The sequence below is a fragment of the Papio anubis genome, chromosome 14 (genome assembly GCF_008728515.1).
Source record: "Papio anubis isolate 15944 chromosome 14, Panubis1.0, whole genome shotgun sequence".
Classification (NCBI taxonomy): Eukaryota; Metazoa; Chordata; class Mammalia; order Primates; family Cercopithecidae; genus Papio; species Papio anubis.
In genome coordinates, this window is record NC_044989.1 from 59,147,035 (window position 1) to 59,166,000 (window position 18,966).

The window sequence follows — 18,966 nt, forward strand, 5'->3', positions numbered from 1 at the left end:
GACAGAAGTCTTTTTTGTCCCCCTTTTTCTTTTTTGGATAGACGATTAAGAAAAAATTAAAAGCACACATGTGCCAAAATCTATGCTGTTCTTTATTGCTATTATTGTCTGCTAAAAGCAGATCAGCACTGATTAAGACAGAAAAGGAGCTTGTGAGGACTGGAAATGAGAATGATGTGGGAAATGGTGGGTGAGGCAGGTCTCTCCCAGCTGGCAGAGAAGAGGGTGTGTATGAAGGGGTCCACGATACATCCTCTCTTGACTCTGATCCTTCAATCTGCCCACAGCACCTTAGATTATACGGGCATCTGCCGCTGTCTAGCGTATGGATGTGAAGAGCTAAGAGGCATACTTCCTGAGATACAGAATCAGGCAAAGATCCTGATATTTACTTCTCTTGTTTATTGCCCCCCACTTTTGTGATTGATGTGATTATTCAGGAATATCTCCTCATCCCTCAATTTCTTGCCTGTGGATAACTTTGGGGTGATAGTTTGGCAACTTGGATGAAAACCTTCAATGATATTTAAAAGTATAAAATGAAGTTTTCAAATTTATACTGTTTTTATTTAGATTGTACTGAATATCTATACCTCTCCCCTGCTCTCTCAGCTACATTTTTTAATGTACCTATTTCCATTGTTGCTTCTGTTTCTAGCTTCAGCATTTTGTTTAGTTTCTAACACGTAATAGATGCTCAATAAATGTTAAATTGAATTGAATTGAATTGAATTGAATTGAGTTGAATTTGAAGTCTAAAGATTACAGGGTTACTTGGAGCCAAATCCCAGATAGGCTAAAATATCATATATGGGTGGCAGCGTATAGTTGATAAAGTCTTTCATGGCTTGTTTTATTCACTCCCCTGTATGATGTTTTAGAGATGATTTAGGGTGAATACTGCTACCTGCTTTCCCATCCCTCTTTTCTTAATAGATCAGGACATTCCAGGTCAGAGAACTGAGAGATCAGGAACACACAGTTACTGAATAAGTAGCAAAGCTGAGACTAAACCCCAAAATCTTTTTCCAAGTTCAGTGTGCTTTCCATTCTCCCATACTGCTCCTTTTTTAAAAAAAGGACCACATATATCCCCAAATGAGGGAGAATGTCTCACTTTCCTTTTTACTCACTAGTGGGAGAGGAAACTGGAAGACAATTAGTCATGGATTAAAGATCCTGTTTGGGCCCTGTGACCCTTTGAATTCCTTTCAAAGAGTATATTCTAAAGATGTAATCATATGAAGACTTATTTAATCTCAGCCAACATTTATTGAGCCCAAATGAGCCAGGCATAGTGTTCAGCATTTTTCATGTCTTTCCCCGTTTAAGTCTCAGAACAGTTTAATGAGGTATGTTCTTACAATTACTCTCCCATGAAACAGTTGGTGAAATGAGGCATGGGAGGATTTTATATGTCCAAGTGTCCAAGTTCCATGGCTATGTAGAATTTGGATCTACATCTGATCCTAGAGCTCTTTGTCCCCACTGCTTTGCTCACTGTCCAGTCTGTGCAGTGTTGCTTCATGCAGAGACGACCAGGAAATGATCTAAATAGGGAAATTATTTAGAAAAAACATCCTTGAAATTCTACAAATGATACTTTAGATATAGATGATGGATGTCAAAAGATGATAGCAATAAAATTGAAATCTATAAAATGCTATGATCCCACTTTGTAAACATATGCCCATGGAAAAATATCTGGAGGAATTATAGCTCAATTTTTTCTTTTCTTTTTCTTTAACTGTATTTTCTATTTTAGCTACAATGAACACACCTAATTGTGTCATTTTCTTTTATAGGCTAAAGTATATTAATTGGAGAGTAGTTTAGAACTTTTGAAGCACTCAGATAGCATCAAGGACTTGACATAAGATGTGTCCCAGCAAAGTGAATTCCACTTGGATATGGTTTGGCTGTGTCCTCACCCAAATGTCATCTTGAATTGTAGCTCCCATGATCTCCACATGTCATGGGAGGGACCGGAGGGAGGTAATTGAATCATGGGGGTGGGTTTTCCCCATGCTCTTCTTGTGATAGTGAATAAGTCTCACAAGATCTAATGGTTTTATAAAGGACAGTTCCCCTGCACATGCTCTCTTTCCTGCTGCCATGTAAGACATGCCTTTGCTTCTCTTTCCTCTTCTGCCATGAACATGAAGCCTCCCTAGCCATGTGGAACTGTGAGTCCATTAAACCTCTTTTAAAAAAAAATTTACCCAGCCTTGGGTATTTCTTCATAGCAGTGTGAAAATGAACTTACAGTAAATTGGTACCAGTAGATTGGGGTACTGCTGTTAAGATACCTGAAAATGTGGAGCAACTTTGGAACTGAGTAGAAGGCAGAGGTTGGAACAGTTTCGAGGGCTCAGAAAAAGATAGGAAGATGTGAGAAGGTTTGGAGCTTCCTAGTGACTTGTTGAATGGTTTTGACCAAAAAGTCCAGGCTGAGGTGGTCTCAGATGGAGATAAGGAACTTATTGGGAACTGGAGCAAAGGTGATTCTTGCTATGCTTTAGCAAAGAGACTGGTGGCATTTTGCCCCTACCCTAGATATCTGTGGAACTTTGAAATTGAGAGACGTGATTTAAGGTATCTGGCAGAAGAAATTTCTAAGCAGCAAAGCATTCAACAGGTGACTTGGGTGTTCTTAAAGGCATTTCATTTTATTTTTTCACAAAAATATGGTTTGGAATTGGAACTTATGCATAACAGGGAAACAGAGCATAAAAGTTCAGAAATCTGCAGCCTGAGGATGTGATAGAAAAGAAAAACCCATTTTCTGAGGAGAAATTCAAGCTGGCTGCAGAAATTTGCATAAATAACAAGGAACCAAATGTTAATTCCCAAGACAATGGAAAATGTCTCCAGGGCATGTCAGAGGTCTTCAAGCAGCCCCTCCTATCAAAAGCCAGGAGGCCTAGGAGGAAAAAATGGTTTCGTGGGTGAGACCCTAGGCCCCCCTGCTGTGTGTGGTCTCAGGACTTGGTGCCCTGCATTCTAGCCCTGGCTGAAAGGGACCATGTACACCTCAGGCTGTTGCTTCAGAGGGTGCAAGGCCCAAGCTTTGGTGGCTTATATGTGGTGTTGGACCTGCAGGTGCACAGAACTGAGGTTTGGAAACTTCTGCCTAGATTTCAGAGGATGAGTGGAAATGCCTGGATATCCAGGCAGAGATGTGCTGGCAGGGTGGAGTCCTCATGGAGAACTTATACTAGGGCAGTGCAGAAGGGAAATGTGGGGTGGGAGCCCCCACACAGAGTCCCCACTGGGCACTGCCTAGTGAAGCTGTGAGAAGAGGGTTACCATCCTCCAGACCGCAGAGTGGTAGACCCACTGACAGCTTGCACCTGGAAAAGCCTCAGACACTCAATGCCAGCCCGTGAGAGCAACCAGAAGGGGAGCAGTACCCTGCAAAGTCACAGGGGCGGAGGTGCCCAAGACTATGGGAACCTACCTCTTGCATCAGTGTGACTTGGATGTGAGATATGGAGTCTAAGGAGATCATTTTGGAGCTTTAAGATTTGACTACCCTGCTAGATTTCAGACTAGCATGGGGCCTGTAGCTCCTTCATTTTGGCCAATTTCTCCCATTTGGAATGGGTATATTTATCCAATGCCTGTGCCCCACTGTATCTAGGAAATAACTAACTTTCTTTTGATTTTACATGCTCATAGGTGGAAGGAACTTGCCTTGTATCGGATGAGATTTTGGACTGTGGACTTTTGAGTTAATGCTAAAATCAGTTAAGACTTTGGGAGAGTGTTAGAAAGGCATGACTGGTTTTGAAATGTGAGGACATGAGATTTGGGAGGGGCCAGGGGCAGAATGATATGGTTTGCCTGTGTTCTCACACAAATCTTATCTTGAATTGTAGCTCCCACAATCTCGTATCATGGGATGGTCCTGGAGGGAGGTAATTGAATCATGGGTGCGGGTCTTTCTTGTGCTGGTCTTATGATAGTGAATAAGTCTCCTGAGACCTGATGGTTTTATAAAAGGCAGTTCCCCTGCACTTGCTCTCTTGCCTGCTGCCATGTAAGACATGTCTTTGCTTCTCTTTTGCTTTCCACCATGATTGTGAGGCCTCCCCAGCCATGTGGTCCGTTAAAGCTCTTTTTCTTTATAAATTACCCAGTCTCAGGTATTTTTTCATAGTAGTAGGAAAATGGACTAATCTACCCTTCTAGTTAATTTTCTTCTTATATTGCTTCTGGGCAGCTCTCTGTTTTCCTCCTCGCATACAAGCCCTCTGGTGGGCCTTTGAGCTCAACAGGGCATCAGGAGTAGGCTTGTTGTGAGGCCAGGCTTGGACTGTCTATGGCTGTTTATGAAGTGGAACTTACATGGGATTCAAAGCTTTGTTGTTATTGTTTAGCAGGAGCACAGCCTTTGAAGAGGAAGGATGACAGCCAAATTTTGGATAGTTTGCACAAGTATGAGCTCCAACAACTTAAGGAACAGCAGGTATATTAGAAAGGAAGCTCAGAGAAATTAAGGAAAAGAGAAGCAAGATACCCACCTTTTGAAAAGAGTGGCTTACTCTCCTGTTTTGGTGACTTGGGATGGTAAACAGTACATAAAAACAAAGGACATAACTGGGAACCCAGGAGAATAGGGCTGAGATAGGATGGAGCCTTATGGTTTGGAGTCCAGCAAGGTGTGCTGTGTGTGTAGGCTCTTCCTTAACAGATGCTTCAAGTAGTCATGCACATCCCATGGTCAAATCTCCACGAAGATATTGGGCATTGGTTTGAATCTAAGCCATGGCTTATGATTTGTTCAGTGCCTCAGACACTTTGGGGTAAAGTTGGGGAAAGCACCCAGAAAAGAAGCTGTAGGTCCTCTATACTTCTATTTGTACATTTGAGGTTTAGGGTGCCTAATAAAATCTCATTTGAACAGGGTCTAGAGCTAAAACATCATCTATGAAAGTTCAGAGATTGGGTGTAGTGCCTCACACCTATAATCCCAGCACTTTGGGAGGTTGAGGCGGGTGGATCACCTGAGGTCAGGAGTTCTAGACCAGCCTGGGCAATATGGCAAAACCCCGTTTATACTTAGCATGGTGTGGTGGTGCACACCTGTGGTCCCAGCTACTTGGGAAGCTGAGGCAGGAGAATCACTTGAACTCTGGAAGCAGAGGTTGCGGTGAGCCAAGATCGCACTGCAACACTCTAGCCTGGGTGACAGAGTGAGACCTTATCTCAAAAAAAGAAAGTTGAGAGTATATAGGAAATAGGAGCTACGATATATAAGTTTCCTTGAGGGGAGAAATTAAAGAAAAAGGGTGCTGTCCATAAAATGCATCCAGAATGGGACAGCTGAGTATGGGGAGGACAGCAGAGGTGGATATTGAAAGAAAGGGCAAATGGGCAACCAAAAAAATCATCACCACATTTTCACAAGTCTTTTATTTGACTGGTTGTGTATTCAGAAATGTCTAGAAATGTTGCCAAATGATTTATTGGCCAAAGAAATTCTAAAGTTTTGAAGAATTAAATTTTCTCAGGCAATATCAGTCATTTAAAACTAAGTGTTGTTATAGCCACCATAGAATTTTATATATAGATAGTGATTGTATGTGTATAATCACCTAAACTCCAGAGTGCCTCTGTATAATTTTTTGGTGTTTCTAGAGTTTTGATTTAAGTTTTCAGTTTTGCAATGAGTTTACCCTTTTAATATGGCACAATAGAATTCAGCTCCTCAATAAAATTCAGCAATTCTGTTCGGCAATTGTGATGCTGTATAAAAATATGCAATTTAGCAGAGAAGTTACAAGGGTAAGCTTTGGAGCCAGATACCCTGAATGTGAATCCCCTTCTGCCATTTATTAGCTGTTTGGCCTTGGTAAAGTTTCATAAACTCTCTGTATTTCTATTTCGTCATCTGTAAAATGGGAAAAATTATAGTATTTCACTGGCAGGCTTTTATTGAGGATAACAGGAATTGAAACGTTTGAAATGCTTAGAACTATGCCTGGGACAAATGAAATTCCACAAATGTTAGCTATCATTGTTGTTATTGTTATTCTTAGACACCAAATTTCAGGTACTGGAGGAGACACAAGGATGAAAAGGATGTATTTCTTTTCTTCAACTATCTTAAATCTTAGATCGCTATTTTTCTCTATTTTATTCATTATATTAGGTTGTATTACTACTGCCATCAGTGTTTTCTATGAGAATTCTGAGTTCCAAAGTTGTATTATTGAAAAAAATATGGAACTCTTTTTATGGATTTTTTATATTCCCTGGGAGAGATAGTTACCTCCTTCCTAAGCAAGTCAAGACCTAGCAATTCACTGCCTCGAAGGTGAAGCAGCCCCTCCCTAGATAACCACAGTGGGATTCCAGGAAAATCCTTTGAGTATAGCAGAGGCCCTATGCCTGCTCCCCTCTTGGTAAATGAAATCATTGCTCTGCCTTTAAGACTAACTTATCTAGGCGTGATCTTTATCTGACATTTATGTTGAGATCGCTAAGTGTGCAGCTACAATATATGCACACATTTACGGAATACCCACCTGCCTCCTCCTCCTCACAACACAGCTGGGTCCTCACACGCACATTTGAATTTTTTTTTTAATGTACTCTTCCCTGAAACTAAGAAAAAGAGTGGAATCTTTGCATTTTTTTTTCTTTTCAATTTGTGTTAATATAGACATAAGCCTTTATTGGGAAAAGTGAAACCAATGTGTATGAAACTTGGACTATATCCAGCTGAAAATAAAAACGAGTTCAGATGCTTTCTGTGTTGTTTTTTGCCTCACATGCAGATTGTGCTGTTTGGTGAGAGAAATAATTAGTCATTTATAGGTTCATTACATAGTATGGTTAAACTTGACCTTCTCTTCTCTTTGGCGAGCTGGTGAGAGACCTTTCTCAGTAGGTACAGCTGGCTAATATGGCTCTTATATGTATACACCTATGTAGTACAGTCTGTATTTTCCACCTCTAATGTCACTCTCTTTGAGATTCTGATTTTACATATGGCAAGGAAGAGCTTACGTGTCATTCATTTTTCAATTCTTTGTGTAAGATCTCTAAATGGGACGTCCATTCTCCATTCTACCCCCTACAACAAAAACAGCCCATTGTTATTTAAAGCAAAGGCTTTATAGATTAGTTGTTGAATGTGATACTCATCTCATGAATAACTAATAACATAAAATAAAGAACAATGAAAATGCAAATTATCTGCACATATACAGTGGCAGTTAGCAGTATGACTATCCCTCCTGAGTTTGTACAAGGTAGGAAAAAGCCAGTCAAATTTCTGATTGTACCTAGTCCTTTGAGTTGTTGAGACAATATCAGAATTCATCCTTTTTAGGACTCATTATTAAGGCATGAAAAAAGAGATTGAAATCTGGTAGAATTTTAATTCTTTCGTTAGCATTATTAATAAACAAGAATTGGCAGGAGCTAAACTGATTGGCACATACATCTGGAATAACAGAAATAAATAAAGTTTCAGAATGGGAGGAAGGGCTTCTACTACAGGGATTTTGGTTAGAAAATTGCATGCGTGTGGCAACAAGTTCAAGTCTAAACAAACCACAAATAAATCTTACTGAGGAGCACTTTTAGTGTGTAAGATAGGGACAGGTGGTTGTCTTTCTTCATGAGAGACATGTCTGGCTTTTATTTTGGGAAAGAGATCAGAGAATCTGTTAGGGAAATGGAAGTGGAGTGTAGGTTACCACAGCTGTGAAAAACTAGCCCAGGGAGACTCACCAGGGAAAGGTCTCATGATTTGAAGTATCAAACTGCCCTAGAGAATTATTTGCTGGATTGACTCTTAAGAAGACCTAAATGGTAAAGAAAAAGATCTCTGGCCTTTGAAATATTTATATGAATACATAGAACCAAGATTTTATTTCATATGTAAATAGTGAATTAGCTTTATTCATTTGATAAGGAAGCGACATACACCAAAAGCACTGAAATTGTTTTTTTCTTTTGCTAAACTGCTGCTTTCTATCCAGTCTGTATGCCCATCACACACAGTACACTTGGTCAATGGGTTCAGCGAGAATGATGATGGTTAAAGGTTGGATTTCATTTCCTTGACAGTCTGCAACCAGAAGACAACTCTCTGCCTTGGATTCTAGTGGTGGTTCACCCCATGTCACTTTTGGTAAGGATCTCACAGAATAGTCATGCAATGTGATGTGGGCAAGGAAGATGCGAACATTACAGGATGTGCCTTTTTATAAGGCATTAAATTACCTTCAATTCTTTTCTTTTCTGGGTGAAAGAGAAAGATGAAACTGAAGGCTCGAGAGCACCATTGAAAAGCAACAGGCCTCACAGATGGCTGACCCAGATAACTGATAGCATGACATTACAGCCTTGCTCTGTGTGGTGAGTTCTGGCAACCCTGACCCCCTGGCTGCCCGCCACTAACTGCCAGGCTAAACTGTGCTTCCTGTGGTCACTCTGAAATTGTCGTTAGTCTAATGGAGGGGCCCCCCACCCTACCTACCCACAGACCATGCCTCAATATTTCCTTCTGCATCACCTCTTGAGAGACTCACTGCATTGAAGAACTTGGGGCATTCATGAAACTTCTGTCTTGAGTCTAACATGGCTTGGATCAGTTCTCTTCAACCAGTTGCACTCAAGTGCCCTTAGTCACATGGAAGAGTTAAACTCTTACTTCGTTCACGCCAAATCAACCCTCAGCAAGAAAACCATTTCTTTTTAAAAATGCAGAGAAATTTACATTGTACTCCATAATATGTCTGTGTTTTAATTTCTTAAAGTATTTAACAACCATCACCTGCTGCCATGACTGCAGCATTTTAGAGAAAAAAAGTGATGTTTAGTGTGGTCCTTAAACCAGCAGTATCAACATCATCTGGGAACTTGCTGGAAATGCAGATTCTCAGACATCCACTTATGGAATCAGAAACTCCAAGGGTGGAGCTTAGCTATCAAGCTCCACTGGTTCTTAACAAGCTCTCTAGGTGACTGTGTTGTATAATAAAGTTTGAGAGCCATGTGCTGTGTTAACCTGGGGACTTTGACTATTTTATGATGTGAGTACTGTCAGGCATGTCATTCCCAAATTGGAGAAGCAGAAGATAGTTGATTGGAGCAGAGGTTCTTCAGCCTTTTTTTTTTAAGGCATGTTTACATATGGGAAATACGTATGGTCCCTAACTTACAATGGTTCAACCTACTGTGTGTTTTTTTTTTTTTAATTTTACAATGGTGTAAAAGTGATACACATTCAGTAGAAACTGTACTTCGAATTTTGATCTTTTCCCAAACTAAGAGAAATAGATGACTATCTGTAGCATCCTCATCATCCAGCAATTAATTTTAGTCCAGTGCTTCAACATTCTTCAGACCCACTGTGCCTTCAGCTGTATTCATTAATGGTGAATACTCATATGATGATTCTGTTTTTTACTTTTGGTACAGTATTCAATAAATTACATGAGATAGTCAATGCTTTATTATAAAAATAGGCTTTGTTTTAGATGATTTTGCCCAACTGGGGGCTAATGTAAATGTTCTGAGCATGGCTATTGATGTTTGGTAAGTTACATACTGTATTAGTTCACTCTTGCATTGTCATAAAAACCTGAAGCTGGGTAATTTATGAAGACAAAAGGTTTAATTGGCTCACGGTTCTGCAGGTTGTACAAGAAGTGTGGTGCTGGCATCTGCTTCTGATGATGGCCTCAGGAAGCTTACAGTCATGGCAGAAGGTGAAGGAGAAGCCAGACCATCACGTGGCAAGAGCAGGAGCAAAAGAGAAAGGGAAGAGGTGTTACACTCTTTCAAACAACTAGATCTTGTGTAAACTAACTTAGTGAGAATTCAGTCATCACCAAGGGATGGCACTAAGCCAGTTATGAGAGATTCACTCTGATGACCCCAATACCTCCTACCAGGCCCCACCTCCAACACTGGAAGTCACATTTCAATATGAAATTGGAAGAGGACAGACATCCAAACTGTATCCGGTGTGCTAAATTCATTTTCAACTTATGATGGGTTTATTGGGACGTAACCCCACTGTAAGTCAAGAAGCATCTGTACTTACTTGGATATACCCAAAGTTCATTCAGTTGGCCCTTTCATAAATATTTACTGAGCACTTACTGTGCAGGCACTCTTCTGTGCATTGGAGATACGACTGTGGACAAAACCATCATGGAGTTTACCTTCTACTGGGAAAGATAGCCAATAAGTAAGTATAATGTCAATAGAAATAAGTGCCACAGAGAACAATATAGCAGTGTATAGGATCAAGAATGTCTGAGTTAGGATTGCTCTTTTGGACAGGGTGATCAGAAAAGGCCTTTTTAAAGAGATAGCTTTTGAGCACACCTAAGTGAAATAAAGGACCAGGTTATAAGACTATCTGGTGGAAGACATTTCTAAGCAGACTGTGGATGCTACCTTTGTCAGGTTCTCCAACTTAGAACAGAGAAGCCTCGATACTGAGAATATTTCTTATCTTTTCCTTCTGGGCTCTAGGTCATTGGGACTTACTGTCTCGTTCCCAAGTCAACTCTGTGCTGAAGATACATTTGATAGGAAGAGGTGGTTTAACTCTTCTGGCAAATATTCTACGTGGTGGCTGTCCCTGAGAGCATCTGCTAGAGCAAGGGGTCAAGCATTGAGTCCTAGGCCCTGGGTGAGCAAGGGAACAAACTGGAACTCTAGATCTCTCTCACACATCTCCCAAAGCAAAAACTAGGAATACAATTTGCAGTGTTTTTACTCCATAGATGACATTGAAGCTCTTTTCATGTCTGGATGTAGTGTATGGATATGAATATAAATCTCTCACAAACTTTTGTACTTTACTAGTAGCAGCAACACATTACTTGTGACCTTACTTTGTGAGTATTCCAGGCACAGCACTTTGTCAAGACAAAGCCCTAGGTTAAAAAGTACTGTGAGAGAGGTCAAGGTAACAGATTCAATCCCTATCTGTGGCAGTTATCATTCCCCTAGAGACTCATGACCCTTCATAAAGTGGATTTTTTAAAAGTAAATACCATTAGCATCAGGGAGCATGGGGCTTGGAAGTACAAGTCATTCTCACCAAAGCCTTGCCAAATAAAGGCAATATTGACAGAGGGTTAACACGGAAATTAAACAATTTGTTTGTTGCAAAGTATGGTGGAGGCTGAGATTCAGCTAGCAGAAGCAAAAATCATTCCTTTTTCCTTAATTCATAGCCCTTTTTTTGAATGAAAATATTCAATGAAAGTAGTATTCAACAGTAGTTTATGATCCTGAAGAGCCACCCAAGGGTTTCCCCCTTCATCCTACTGAAAATGCACAGAGACTTCACAAGAGGGTTTCATGGAGCAGCAGTGGTGATAGTAGAACCAGGACTTTACCTGTCTTTGAGGATGAACAGCAGAACATCCATCATCCAAGAGACCCGCTGTGCTACCAAAAGCATAAAGAAAACCATAAGTGCAGTGTTGTAATTTCCAAAGATATTTCGAATGATTTCCTAAACAAGAGCAAGAAAGGAGTCACAATCGTACTCTATTCCCACTTGAAATACAAAGGACATTTTCACCAAGATATGGGGACTGACTAAGCCAGCAGTATCAACATTATCTGAGAACTTGTTAGAAATGCAAGATCAAGCACCTTCTTCTCATTCTCTTTTTCATTCACGTGCTTTTCCTCACACTGCTTTACTTTCTCTGCCTTTCGTTTCTCTGGTTTATCACTGGCTCCCTCATCCTTCAGCCCTTGGATACAATGTGAAGTTTGAAACCTCCAGCAGTCGTTTCCTTCAAAGAAAGCATGTAACCCCCACACTGGAATGTCTTTGGAGCTGTGTGAATAAATGTGTTGAGAAGGAGTAGATGGTTCCCAGGTAATTTTTGCAGACAGAACGGCAATCCAATTCTGGATCTGCAGTCAAACCATCTGCAGAGATAAACATCAGAAGCAAATTTGTATTTGTGGGGGAAACTGTCCTTCGTACTTAACCCAACATTGAATCTGAAATATTTCCAAGCTTTATTACATGTAGAATTGGTTTTTAATGCTTTGAGGTGTTGTGTAGGTGAAAGGGAATAGAGCTGATAAATGTAGTTACATTCTTGCATCCATTGGTGACACAATTTTCCAAAAAAGTCATTTTGCATGTAGAAAAAAAAAATGATGGGGGAAATGAAATCATGTCATAAAAATGTATAAAATAATCTGGCAGGGCTCAAAATTTGAGAGAGATTTGAGGCCAAGCAAAAGACTCTATCAAAAAGACTTTACATGCTATCTCCAATTTTCTGAAATCTTGATAATAAGAACATAACATTTTTCAATCTAAAATTATTCCCCTTGTTGATGGGGGTCTGAGAGCCAGGGATGCAAGACTGTTCATTCTGGTTTATCTTCACATGAAATCCAGCCATGGGGTTCAGGTGCAGGGCATCGAAGTGTTGTGAGAAAGCAGCGGTGTAGAAATCTCTCATTGCACCAGCAGCAGACTTTTTCACATACACAGAGATAGAACATTGTAATTCCCCGCCTCACCCTGCATTCTTGTGGGATTTAAGAAATTCCTGCTCTCACTTTCTACAAGACCTGGTGTAGTTCATGCTGGTGCCAAATTGGTCACAAGGGGGCACCGAAGTGCCACAAATTTTGCCCTGGGACCTTTCTACACATGCAAATTTCCAGCAACAGAGGCCAGAGAACTGTGGCCCTTCAGGAGCATTCTTCCCAAGCTTGCTTGGCAGAAGCATTACCATGGTGGCTGGAATCATCAGACATCGCCCACAGTTTGTGTCTGCCCAAGTGTCCATCTTGGTGCCAGTTTGAAAGTATTCCACCATGGTGGTTGAAGCACCATATTAAAGTTCTTTCTTTAAAATATTTTTTTTTCTTTAGCTAATTCAGTCCTGTATCATGTTACTTTTAGAGAAATTGTTACAAAAATCCATTTGAGAGGAATCTGTTAATTAAAAAAAATGATAGTATACTTTCTAACAATACATTTCAAGTACTGGTGTCCTGAATATATTCTTAAGAAGGAAACTATTATTTTCTTTTTTAACTGTTTGCCAAAGGAGACAGTCATTTGTTGATTTATTTCCTGTACATTGTCTTTCCTCTTTACCTGAAAAACGAAGAATTGGCAGGGTTCTTGCCGCAACATGAAGAACCATGGGATAATTTCATGGAGCAACAGTGAAGTTTTCGTTTCTCTCACTTAGAGAAGATGGGGAATTTGACTATTGATTTCAAATTTTCTCTGTCTGGGCAGGAGAGTTGTATTTTATTAAATGCAGTCAATTTGTGGTGAAATATTCTTTTTATTTTTCAAGATAGATTGCTGATTTACTTTAGAATGGTGGGAAAATAAGTCTGTACCTGCTGAGTGCTGAAGAGAAGTGTTTATTTGCTTTATTGATTTGATCCATTTTTGTGAGATGTTTTCTATGTATTTTTCATTTGGCTACAAAACCTACCCACAAATGGTCCTGGCTGTTGTACTGCTTCAGCGTTCTGGAGAATAGCTCCAAAGAGAAGAGTCTGGAATTTGCAAATAATTCTTTTGTTGGAGAAGCCTTTCTTGGAGAGAAGCTCTCTACCTCGAGTATGGACAGGCTTATAACAGCAACCTCTATGCTTTCCAGTGATCTTGATTGGTTGTCTTACGGTTCGAGGGTATGAACAAAATAAGTTTTGGCTTCCCAGCTAGGACCCTCAGATCATTGTTAAGTGGGAAGCATGATCCATCACAGGTACTAACATAAATACAAGGAATATTAAGCTTGCAAAAATGGTCCTTCTGGCCTTGAATTCTTTATTTTGTATCAGAGGATGAAAGCTTCCTCTTTAAAAACAAAATGACAGTACTGCTTCCGACTGAAAACTTCCTCATTTATTAAAAAGCTAGACTTTCAAAAGACCATTCAGTGATGATGAGCAAGAAGAATGCCTGATCTATAGTTTTAGTGGAAGAGTATAATGCACATACTATGTATATAAAATTTTACCACAAAAGTTTACATACAAGATGTAAAATGTGAGTTTGTTTATATGTAGCAACTGGAGGGCATTTTGGATTAAACAGGTTATTTTGTAGGGATTTAGATTATAGATGACTTCAAACAAATTTGTTTCTGTTAATTTTAGAACATTATTTGTGGGAAAAAAGAGCATTTGATACTTTTGTAAAATGATGACTCCTGTATGTGATTGGGACTAATTATCTTGACATTTTCTGGCTGAGTTAAAAAAAACTTTTGAATGTTGGATTTCTTTCAAGTCATATTTGGTTCCATTAGAAGTGACCATTTCTACTTTCTTTACAGAGGAAATCAAATCAAGATTTTTAGATCTAGACTGGAAAGATAAATATAAATTTTATTGCAATATAAATTATGTAGAGTATCCATCCAATTTTGACAGAATAGGCTCAGGATTCATTGATATTTTTTATTTCTTCGATAATGAGGTAGAGGAAATAAACTTGACAAATTCTAAACTATACTCAGCTGTCCCAGAAGTAATATATAATAAGCTTCCATTAACTGAATGACCTGTTGCAATGAAGTATATTTTTAAAATCCATATGTATATATTTCAAGATTAAAAAGCTTACATACACACACATGAAAAACATAGTTTTTTTTGTTTTTTTTTTTAAATAAAGGAGAAAACAGGTTTGTCGTACAATTAGTTCATATACAGATGAGGTCAGTTAACTCTGTTCAGCTTTTAGTCATGCATAGAAGGATAGCTAAAGATAGCAGATTCAACCCACTTCATTTCCTATGTGCGCCTAAAGGCACTGATGCTGAGTTTTGGCAGAGAAAATAAATTCAAATATAAGAGGATGTAGGCATGTTGATTTCCAGACCAGAGAAAGAAGTTAAAGAAGTAACTTTGTTTTGGATAGAGGTGGGTGGGAAGGACGCTCTCTTTGAAGTAATGTTGGGAGCTTAAATGATTTTCTAGGAGCCTTTCCAAATTTAATTATTTTTGTGCTCAGTATTTCAAATTTCAAATAATTACAGTTATCTAAATTTCAATACAGGCATATGGGTTCCCCATTTCCTGTGACTTATAACTGTACTTGTTTGGGGGAAGGAAGTTTCAAAGGTGAGATTCATTTTCATGGTGGTTGTGGTTGTTTCCACTGTGCACTTTTCCAGGCAGTTGTTGTGAAAGCAGTCAAGGAAACTTTGCTTATCATTGGCTAAAAGGCGATACTTAAAGGTGAGCTTTTGGGTGGTGGAGAAGGAAGTGGTGAAAGAAATATATAAGAAAGTAATCTTGGAACAAAAGCTTTGCCAATTTGTTCATTCTTGCATTGTTTTAAAAAAAGAATAATAAAGATTCGATAATCCTGGATTCCCAGAGCAACACTTCCATCACCGTGCTTCATCCTGAAGAGCAATTTGTCCATCTACATTAGGTTTCTTATTTACATTCACATATGCATAGGTATTTCTTTACATTCGGCCCTGTCTTATTATATACTGAAAAGATAATATGCCTTTCCAGTCTTGCAGCATTGTTGCTGCTTTGGGACATCCCCACATATTAAAAACATGCAGCTAGTATAGGATGTGCCCCCCGTTAATTTAATTTTTCCTAATGCAGTTTATCATGGGTGCTATTTTCAGGTCATGCTTGCTTCTATTTGTAGTCTCTCTCTCTCAAGTAGATTTTTAAAAAGCAGGTCTAGAAATCTTTGTGAAACTTAAAAAAGATTATATGGTGTTACAAGCATTTCTTTCAAATTAACGCTTATTTAGATACCTAAAATGTTATATCACCTAGAGTTTTTATTATGCAGATAACTCGACTTCTATTTTTTTCTTGTTTAACAGTTTTTGTTGTTGTTTTTAAAATGAGAATTCCTATTGATGGGAGAATACTGAGCCCCACTTTCCCTAATATGTAGATGAAAAGGGGAAATTAATGATTGACTGAACTTTTCACTTTTATCCAGATGTCTTCGCTTTCTGTCTACTTAGCCTAAGTGTCTGTGTGTGTGTGTGTGTGTGTGTGTGTGTGTGTGTGTGTGTGTGTGCGTGTGTGCCTACAGGCATGTTTTGTAACCCTCCAGTCCCAGGTAGAAATTGGTGGGGTCAGTTCTGGGACGGTGATATGATCTGGCAGCATAAAGTGGTGTGGGTGGGTGTTGCTTCAGCTAGAACCAAAATGCTCAGATATCCTTGCAGGTACAGGTGTGCTGGGATGGACTGCAGGACTATAATGTGGAGATGGCACCTGCCAACAAATTCCAGTGACCAAACAAAGGGAATGACTGCTCTTCGGGGATTGTAATTGTGGTCTCAGAGCAGATCTGACATTGTTCTATGCTTCGTGGTAAAGGGACAATTTATGTGTTGTTTCAAGAAATTATTATTCACATTTCTTCAAAAGAACTCTGCTGTGTAGTATTCCTGGGGACATTCCTATTTGACTGCAACAGTGACTGCCTTTAAGTGGTGAGGAAAAGTGATCTTCACACATAGAAGTTAGGAAAGCAAAGGTGATTTGGGACTGTGGTTTAAATGTGTTATTAAAATTCATCTCTTATATGGTGAGCTATATCTAATTTCAGAAATAGATTTTATCAACCAGAATCAGCAATATCTTCCAGTCTGCAGTTCTCTGTTACACAGACACATTCTCTATTAAATACATTTTTCTTTTAAAACTGGGAATATTATCTGATGCCTGTGTATGAGTGACATACTCCAAATCCCATCTGCTGATCTACCTTTCAAATATTCCAGTGTCCTCCTTGTTTCCCATTTTTTACTGTTCAGGCCCTCCACAGAACATTACTGTCCCAGCAGACCTTTTGTCCAAGGACTGTTGATCACAACCCAAGAGCTGTCATCCTATTTGCATTCTGTGGATGCATCATTATTCACAACATTTGATGTCCATAAAAACACATTAAAACTATTTCCTTGAGCAAAAATAATCAGCTCTCTGCTGTACATATCATTTGTATACTCAAATTGTAAAATGTAAATTGATATATAAGAAAATGGCCCATTAACTTTTTCATTAATGACAATAATACATTTTGTACACCAGCAGTAGGAGGATCATGTCTCTACGTTAGCAACCTGAAGGGTAAATGGGGCCCTCCTTCTTTTAATTTTCTAATTTCATAAAAATGATGGGTATCATCAAGCAGACATTCTTTTATGTATCTTATTTGCCTTAAAATATGGAACCTTTGTTTATTATAAAATTAAAACTACCCTGATATCCTGTGTGCTTTTTTTTAAAGAAAGCCAAAAATAATTATTTACTATTTGATTATGCCAGAGAGGACAAGTTTTCACCATGGATAATATGTAATTATCTTAAAATGTTTATTATATTTTCAGTACTTAATTATATGCTCCCATATTACATTTGAAGTATTACCAAAATCTTAAAGTATTAAAAAAGGATGTTTTTTATAGCCAGATAGCTGTGATAAAATGTAAACCTGTAATCGATTTCAAAATACTGAATATAACTTTTTGTTATGAGATATGGACATTTTAATTAAATATCATTAGGATTTACTTTACTTTTTGATGAGAATTTAGTATAAGCATGCTTTTTATACAAGAGAATATTGAATTAATCAGCTGTCTTTTCTTCAGGTATTAATGATAGTCATATTCTTTCAGGGTACAGGATTTAACTCCTATAGTGCCTACGTGACCAGTTGTCAAACCACAGTATTTGATTAAAACATGGATTAATAATTTGTCTATCACTGATACATCATGCACTAAGAGATAAAGAGCATCTGATATTAACTGAGAAATAAAATCTGCCTTCAGTAAATTGCGTAGAAAAATTACACAGTACATTTAAATTACCATTTGCTTAGCAACATGCCCTTGTAGCCATTCCAGTGGGGCTATAAAATGATCGATTTACTTTAATTTTCTACTGAATCCTGAAAAAAATGACTATCAGTAACCTATCCCTTCATCATAGCATGCTGATTCACTCTGTGTATTAAATTTACTGGCAAGGAGCAAGACGTTAACAAAAAGTAACAGATAATGTGAACATTTCATGCATAATCTGTAATATGAGATATGTATTAATAGGGAAATTATGATGCATTCAATTATTCTGAAATGCCTTCCAGAGATGTTTTGATTTGGCTGCGCTCGGATAGTAGCAGCACAGTGGGGAGCATCTCAAGTGATGAATAACCTAATCTCCTAATCTCAAAATGGGCACTATTCATAGTTAGCCTGGGAGAGGCTGGTGGAAGAAAGCACACTTTGCAGACAAGGCCACTAAGATGAAGCCAACAAAAACAACAACTCGAACAACAACAAAATAACCAGCATTCCAGCCTGCCAGCCTGCTACCATGCCACCCAGCCTTTTAAAAATCAAGATATGAAATGCACAGCTCTAAGGAACCTGTTTCGTTCCCTGTGATCACACAGGTCTAGATTCCAATCTGAGAGGTACCTTGCCACGCCTCTCAGCCAAACTTACAAGACAAAAGGCTATAAAAATGATTGCACTTGCCTTAGTGCTGTTAGGACTCTGGTATTTATGAGACATTAGGTATGCACAAGAACCCTTACTAATTTGCCACGTTTCATGCACACCTGGAATAATCTTCCCTACGTATACCGGCTTTTTTTTTCCCCCTTTTCCTTAATTTCCAAAGAAAGCCTACCCCAACAAGAAAGTGTTCATTTTGTATCATAAGCCCCCTGTTCTATAAAGCTGCTTGGGTGTAATTAAGTGGCTGCGTTTACTTCTTCATGTGGGGAACAATGGTCTGGCTCCTTGGAGAGGTCAAGCAGGATTTATTTTATTGTGTACAGAGTCGGAGCAGTGGAGGAGGTTGTCAAGATAGTAGCTGGTCATTCCTTTGCCATTTATGTGGCCCTCTCTATGTAAGAGTAAGGCTATATATTTTTTTCAACCTCTGATTTGCTTCCCTTTTTTCCTGGGA

The 18,966-nt window shown here is 38.8% G+C and overlaps 1 long non-coding RNA gene across 2 annotated transcripts in view; it reads left to right on the plus strand.

Annotated features, from left to right (window-relative positions):
- Nucleotides 1-17,292, plus strand: part of LOC108581645 — a 72,381-nt gene extending 55,089 nt beyond the window's left edge. The window contains exons 3-4 of one of the 2 annotated variants that reach the window (XR_004178265.1): nt 8,271-10,216; nt 10,507-17,292. This is a non-coding gene — a long non-coding RNA (uncharacterized LOC108581645). Of the gene's footprint in view, nt 1-8,270 lie in introns of both variants that reach the window. The other variant, XR_004178264.1, reaches the window with a different exon arrangement.
- The last annotated feature ends 1,674 nt before the right edge of the window (nt 17,293-18,966 follow it).